Below are 8,002 nucleotides of genomic sequence, written 5' to 3' on the forward strand. Positions count from 1 at the left end.
GGGGCTGATCTATTGGGAGCTCACCAAGGCCAGCTGGACTGTGACTGAAAAAGCATGGGATAAAACCAGAGTCTCTGATCATGGCGAACAATGAGGACTGATGAGAAGCCAAGGACAATGGCAAGGGGTTTTGATCTTACTTCATGTTCCGGCTTGGTGGGAGCCTAGTCAGTTTGGATGTTCACCTTCCTAGACATGGATGGAGGGGGGAGGACCTTGGACTTTCCACAGGGCAAGGAACCCTGACTGCTCTTTGGACTGGAGAGGGAGGGGGAGAGGAGTGGGGGAGAGGAAGAAGGGTAGGAGGAGGGGGAGGGAAATGAGAGGCTGGGAGGAGGCGGAAACTTTTTTTCTTTTTCTCAATAAAAAATTAAAAGAAAAAAAACAGAAAAATAGATGTAGCTAGAAAACATTATTTTGAGTGAGGCAACCCATACACAGAAGGACAATTATCACATGTACTCATTCATAAGTATTTTTAAAACATAAATCAAAGAAAACCAGCCTTCAAATCACAATCCCAGAGAACTAAGAAAACAATAAGGGCACTAAGATAGATTTACATTGAACTAGTCTATATGGAAAGTAGAAAAAGACAAGATCTCCTGAGTAAATTGGGAGCATGGGGACCTTGGGGGAGGTTTGAAGGGGACAGGGAGAGGCAGAGATGGGAGAAGAGGGAAAAATATAGAGCTCAATAAAAATCAATCAACCAATAAATAAACACCAGTCCAAATATCCACCCCCATTTTCCAATTCCCTCCACCCACCCTCTCATCCCACCTCCTCTAATCCTAAGAGAGGGTAAGGCACTTTGCTTTGTGGAAAGTCCAATGCCCTCCCTACTACATCAAGGCTGAGCATAGTATACATCCAAAGAGAATAGAATCCAAAAAAAAAAAAATACTACATGCAGTAGAGTTAAATCCAATGCCACTGTCAGTGACCCCTCAGTCTGCCCAGCCATACAACTGTCAACCACATTCAGAGGGACTAGTTCGGTCCTATGCTTGTTCCTTCCCATTCCATCTGGAGATGGTGAGCTCCCTTAGCTCGGGTAAACTGTTTCAGTGGATGAACCCTTCATGGTCTTGACCTCTTTGCTCATATTCTCATTCCTTCTACTATTCTCTAGACCTTGGGAGCTCAGTCCAGTGCTAAAATGTAGGTCTCTGGCTCTGTTTTCATCTGTTGTGGGACAAAGGTTTTATGGTGATATTTAAGATAATCATCAGTCAGACTATAGGGCAAAGCCAATTCAGGCACCTTCTCCTCCATTGCTTTGGGTCTTATTTGTGGTCATCCTTGTGGATTCCTGGGAATTTTTCTAGAGCCAGGTTTTTTGCTAACCCTATAATAGCTCCCTCAATCAAGATATCTCTTCCCTTGCTCTCATATCTGTCCTTCTTCCATCTCAAGGATCCCATTCCCTCAAGTCCTCCTCAACCCTCCCCTTCTCCTCTCTTCTTCCCCTTCTCCCCTTTCTTCTGTCTCCACCCCTATGATTCCAATTTTGTCAGGAGATCATGTCAGTTTCCAATTTCTAGGTGGGTCTACATATGTTTTTCTTTGGGTTCACCTTATTACTTAGCTTTTCTAGGATCACGAACTATAGGCTCAATGTCCTTAATCCTATATAATAAAGGAACTTCTTGAGACATTACCATCCCTGACATCTAGCTCTATTACAAAGCTACAGTAATGAAAACAGTTTGGTATTGGCATAAAAACAGAGACGTTGACCAATGGAATTGAATTGAAGACCTGGATATTAATTCACACACCTATGAACACCTGATTTTTGACAAAGAAGCTAAAATTATAAAGTGGAAGAAAGAAAGCATCTTCAATAAAAGATGCTGGAATAACTGGATGTCAACATAGAGAAGAATGTAAATAGATCCATATCTATCATCACGCACAAAACTCAAGTCCAAATAGATTAAAGACCTCAATATAAATCTGACCACATTGAACCTGATAGAAGAGAAAGTGGGAAGTAGCCTTCAATGCATGGGCACAGGAGACCACTTCCTAAATATAACCCCAGAAGCACAGACACTAAAGCAACAATAAATAAATTGGACCTCCTGAAAATAAGAAGCTTCTATAAAACAAAGAACATAGTCAATAAGACAAAAAGGCAGCCTACTGAATGGGAAAGATCTTCACCAACCCCACATCAGACAAAGGACTGATATCCAAAATATATAAAGAACTCAAAAAATTAGACATTAAAATTCTAAATAGGTCACTTTAAAAATGGAGTACTGAACTAAACAGGATTCTCAACAGAAGACTTTCAAATGGTCAAAAGATACTTAAGGAAATGTTCAACTTCCTTAGCTATTAGAGTGATGCAAATCAAAGCAACTCTAAGATGCCATCTTACACAAGTCAGAACAGCTAAGATCAAAAACACTAATAATAGCTTATACTGGAGAGTATCTGGAGTAAGGGGAACACTCATCCATTGCTGGTGGGAATGCAAACTTGTACAACCACTTTGGAAATCAGTATGGCAGTTTCTCAGAAAATTGGGAATCAACCTACCTCAGGATTCAGCAATAACACATTAGAGAATATTCCCAAAAGATGCTCAATCATACTACAAAAGTATCTGTTCAACTATGTTCATAGCAGCATTATTTGTAGTAGCCAAAACCTGGAAAAAACCTAGATGCCCCTCCACCGAAGAATGGATAAAGTGTGACACATTTACACATTACAGTACTACTCAGCGGTAAAAAGCAATGACATCTTTAATTTTACATGTAAGTGGCTGAAATTAGAAAACATTATCCTAAGTAAGGTAACCAAGACCCCCAAAAAATGAGTATGGTATGCACTCACTCATAAATGGATACTAGCAATATGTAGATTCCTAAAGGCAGTCTGCCCTATTATGTGCCATCTGTCAAAACTGGAATGCCAGTCAGGCTCTGAAACCTCTTCAGTCTTAAAATGACCTAATACCTGGACTTCAGATTCCTAATGGCATGAGTTGTTTGGGATTTTCAGAGAGTTGTTCTCATCATTGATAGAGATAAACCTTATCTCAACACAAAAATATAACCACTGCCAGTGAATCTTTGGGAATCTTGCAACCTTAGCTTTGGGTGCAATTGGGACACTATCAAGACACTCTCAAAATCTCAAATGCTAAAGCCAGATTGGACAGTTATCTGTAAAATCTATGAAGAATAAGCCAGGGTCTGAAACCCTAATTGCTCTTATTAGAGGACCTCATATCTGGACCTCAGATTCCCATTGACATGAGTCTCTCAGCATCCTCAGACAGGGTTTCTCATCATCGATCCAGATAAGCCCTCTCTCAGTACATGAGCATTTCCATGGCTAAGAGAAACTACATAAAGTTTGTCATCTTAACCTTGAAAATGAAGAACAGAATTGTGTAGAGCATGTTTCTCAGTATCAAAACAGAGGTATTGCGTCTGACTCAGCATGCATACGTTGTCTTTTTTACCTTAATTCAAATCTAAGTTAAATGTAATATCAGAATACTCTATTGTGATGAACCCTAGCAGCTTGCCATCAGGTAAGAGACCCACAGGCAGGCTGCACCACCACAGATGCCACCCACTTTACTCTTTTCACAGCGAAACCAACACATTACCCATCCTCCCCTTCCCCATCATCCTCATCTTGGACAATCATCTCCTGCTACTTCAGAAGCTCCTATAGGCACAGTGCCACCTATACCAGTTGCAAAAACAGGTGAGTGATGATCTCCCTCATAGACTGCACTAATTTCTAGCCCATAAATACCAAGGGACATCCTGAGCCCCACACCTATCATCTCAGCAAGCAAGCAGGTTCCTGCACCCAATTCTGGTGGAAAACAGCTGCTCCAATGAATCCCACGGCAGCTTGCCAACAAGTGAGAGACCTGTGGGCAGTCTGTACCACCACTGTGACCACCCACTGGAATCTCTTCCTACAAGACTCATTCTGCCAGTCAACCAAGCTTACCTCAGCATCCTCCTTAAAGGGAAAGGTGGAGGGAATGGGAGGAGGGGCAATAAGGGAGAACTGGGATTGGTATGCAAATTTTTTTTAAAAAAGTACTTTTCTTTCTTTTTTTTAAAGAAAAAAAGAAAAAAAAACACCACCAATAATGGTCAGGGCACTATACATCTACTAGAGCCCAGTTACCTTACCACAACAAGTTCTGAATATTCCATTATAGCTGAAGCAAATTATCAAACCACCAAAACAACTTATATGAAGATAAAGTTCCTGAAAGAGGAAATTAACAAATCTCCTAAAGAAATCCAAGAAAAAATAGAAAACGAAAAAACAGTTGAAGAAAAGAAATAAAACCACTCCAGACCTAAAAATGGGAATAGAATAAATAAAGAAAATACAAGCTGATGGAATTCTTGAAATAAAAATTTTGATAATTTGAAAATTAACTACAGAGGCAAGTGTCACCAAAAGAATACAGAATTCTGGAAGAGAGAATCAGATATTGAAGATATGATAGAAAAATTGAATATATCAGTCAAAGAAAATGCTAAAAATCAAAAACGTTTTGACACAAAACATTCAGGAAATATGGGACACTATAAAAATATTAAACTAAGAATTATAAGAATAATTGAAAGAGAATCCTATCTCAAAAGGTCCAGGAAATATCTTCAACAAAATCATAGAAGAAAATTGCTCTAACCTAAGAAGAGGAAACCAATAAAGATACAAGAAGCATACAGAACAGCAAGTAGATTAGACCAGAAAAAAATTTCCTTACCACATAATAACTAAAACACAAAACGTGAAGAACAATAAAAGAATTTTTTAAATGAAAGGAAAAAGAACAAGTAACATATAAAGTCAAACCTATTATAATTATACTTGGTTTTACAAAGGAGACTGCAAAATTAGAAAGGTCTGAACAAATGTACTTCAGACTCTAAGAGACCACAGATACCAGACTAGCGCACTATATCTATTAAAATTTTCAGTTACTTAGATGGAGAAAGTAAGATGTTTCATGATAATCAAATTTAAGTAATATGTATCTACAATTCCAGCCCTACAGAAAATTCTAGAAGGAAAACTCCAACCTAATGAAGTTAACAACACCCATGAAAACACAGAAAATAATTTCACACCAGCAATACTAAAATAAGGACACACACACAAAACCAACACTAATTCAACCATTGCCCACAACAACAATATAATAACAAAAATCAAAAATAATCATTGATCATTTATATCTCTCAATATTAATAACCTGTATTCTCTAATAGAAAGACATAGACTAACATAACAGATTTGAAAACAGAATCTATCCTTTTGCTGCGCCAAAGAAATATATATCAGCAGCATGTATAGGTACTACCTTGGGATACAGTGTTGGAAAAAGACATCCCAAGAAAATGATTCTAAGAATCAAGTTAATATAGCTATTTTAATATCTAACAAACTAGACTTGAAACCACAAAGCGCAATACTTAGTAATCAAAGGAAATATCCACTGAGACAATATTTCAGTTCTTAACATCTATGCCCCAAATACAAGAGCACCCACATTTGTAAAAGAAACACTCCTAAAACTTAAATCATATACTGTCACCTACTTATAGTGGGAAATTTTAACACCCCAGTCTCAACAAAGGATGAGTCATCCAGACAAAAACTAAATGGAGAAATCCTGGAGCTAGCAGACATTGTAAACCAAATGGACTTAGGAGTTATTTAAAGAACGTTTGAACCAAAAATAAAAGAATGTACTTTCTTCTTAGTACCTCATGGAACTTTCCCTAAAGCTAACTAACCACATACTCAGACACCAAGCAAGTCTCAGCAGATACAAAAAAAAAAAATTAAAATATCTCCCTGAGTACTATTAGACCACCACAGATTAAAGCTGGAGCTCATCAACAACAAAAACAACAGAAAGCTTAAAATCTCATGAAAACTGAAAAAAATTCTATTGAATAAAAATGCATCAAGACAGAAAGAAAGAAAGACATTCTAAAATTCATTGAAAATTAATATGCAAACATACACAAACTTATGAGACAAAATTAAAGTGTGCTAAGAGGAAATTTCATAGCCCTAAGGGCATAAGTTAAAAAAAAAAAACTGGAGCCAATCTCATATTAGCAACTTAAAGCATACCTCCCAGCTATAGAACAAAAAGAAACAAGGACAATTCAGATGATGTAGAGGCCAGGAAATAATCCAATCGAGGGCTGAAGTCTATAAAATTGAAACAAGAAAAATAATGTGAAGAATCAATGAAACAAAGAGAAAATCAACATGATTGACAAACCCTTATCCAAACTAACTGTAATGCAGAGAGAGAACATTCAAATTAACAAAATCAAAAATGAAAAGAATATGATAACAGACACCATGGAAATCCAGAGGGTCATAAATACATAATTTAAAAATTTGTACATTTTTAAAGTATGATACCCAATGCACATTAGGACTCAACAAAGAAACAGAATTACAGACCAATTTTCCTTATGACCATAGATGCAAAAATACTCAAAAATACTTGCAAATCAAACAAAAAATACATCAAAAACATAATCCACTATGATCAAATGGAGTTCATCTGAGAAAGAATGGGAGGGTTCAATGTACAAAAATCAGTATGTAATCCAACATATAGGGGAACTGAAAGAAAAAAAATCATATGATCATCTCATTAGGTGTAGAAAAAGGCTTTGACTAAAATTAACAATCCTTCATGAAAAAGTTCTGTAAAGATTAGGGTTACAAGGGACATAACTAAATATAATAAAGACAATTCACAACAAGAATATAGCCAAAATCAAATTAATGTAGAGGCACTCAAAGCAGTTCTACTGAAATTGGGATCAAGACAAGATTGTATGTGCTCTCCATATCTACTCAATATAGTACTTGAAGTTTTAGCTAAATCAATAAGACAACTGAAAGAGATAAAAGGGATACACAGGAGAAGAAGGCAAAGTATCCTTGCTGCAGGTGATATGATAGTATACATAAGTGACTCTAAAAAGAAAGTTGAAAGTAAGAAAAGTTAAAAAGAATGCACTAAGCGTGCAAATATTAACATATAATATAATGAAAGTGAAATCACAGTTCAAACAAGATGGTACAAGGAATAAGTAACTTTATAACAATGGGATAACTTAAAGAAATTACCTGAAGAAGACAGTGAGATATCATGAGGGGTTGAGGAGTTTATCAAAGTCTGGAAGCTGTATTGATCAGCTACCAAGGACAATAAGATGGCCATTAGATACTTCTGCTTTCCTGAATAAAGGCAAGTCAACTGGTCTAAACTATACTATTAATTATAGCAATGATCAATATAAATTAATCAATCAAGTATATAGGACACATTTGGGACACTGTAGTAATAACCATTTTCTCAAAATATAGGATCTTAAAGCCAGACATTACTGCTATATACTGTCAGTGAAAGCTGAAGTGTACCAGTTATATGAATTTCAGGAGTCTTGTTGGAGAACTTTATATCTGGACCTGAGTTTGCTATTTCTAAGAGTTGTTCAGCATCCTCAGATTTTTGTTCTTATCACTGGTCCAGGCAAGCCCTCTCTCAACACATGAGTATTTTCATTACCAGGATAAACTTCATAGAGCTTGTTTCCTTAGTTTTGAGAAATAAGAACACTATTGTGCTGGATATTTGCTTTTCAATCTCTGAACAGAGGTATTGAATCTGAGTTCATAGCTCTAAATGCAATCATAAAGAATTTGGAGAAATCTCACTCAAGTAACTTAATATCACACATAAAAGCTCTAGAATTAAAAAGAAGCAAACTCACTCAGGAGAAGTAGACAACAGGAACTAATCAAATTGAGGGCTGAAATCAATAAAAGGAGAAATAATACAAAATACAAAAAGGACTATACAAAGAAAAAATGAAACAAAAAGTTGGTGTTTTAAGAAAAGAAAACCCTTAATACAAACTCCAAAAGGCAGAGAAAGACTATCTAAATTAACAAAATC

General features: G+C 36.4%; 2 non-coding genes across 2 annotated transcripts; both read right to left on the reverse strand.

Annotated features, from left to right (window-relative positions):
- Positions 1-3,254: 3,254 nt before the first annotated feature.
- On the reverse strand, positions 3,255-3,320 carry LOC126495577 (small nucleolar RNA SNORD109A). The gene has a single exon (XR_007590181.1). It is a non-coding gene; the product is annotated as a small nucleolar RNA SNORD109A (small nucleolar RNA).
- A 4,188-nt stretch (positions 3,321-7,508) lies between these two features.
- LOC126495581 (small nucleolar RNA SNORD109A) lies at positions 7,509-7,574 on the reverse strand. Its single transcript, XR_007590185.1, has one exon. It is a non-coding gene; the product is annotated as a small nucleolar RNA SNORD109A (small nucleolar RNA).
- Positions 7,575-8,002: the final 428 nt, after the last annotated feature.

The sequence above is a fragment of the Alexandromys fortis genome, unplaced genomic scaffold (assembly GCF_014885135.2).
Source record: "Alexandromys fortis isolate MF-2015 unplaced genomic scaffold, M_Fortis_MF-2015_v1.1 scaffold_506, whole genome shotgun sequence".
NCBI lineage: Eukaryota > Metazoa > Chordata > Mammalia > Rodentia > Cricetidae > Alexandromys > Alexandromys fortis.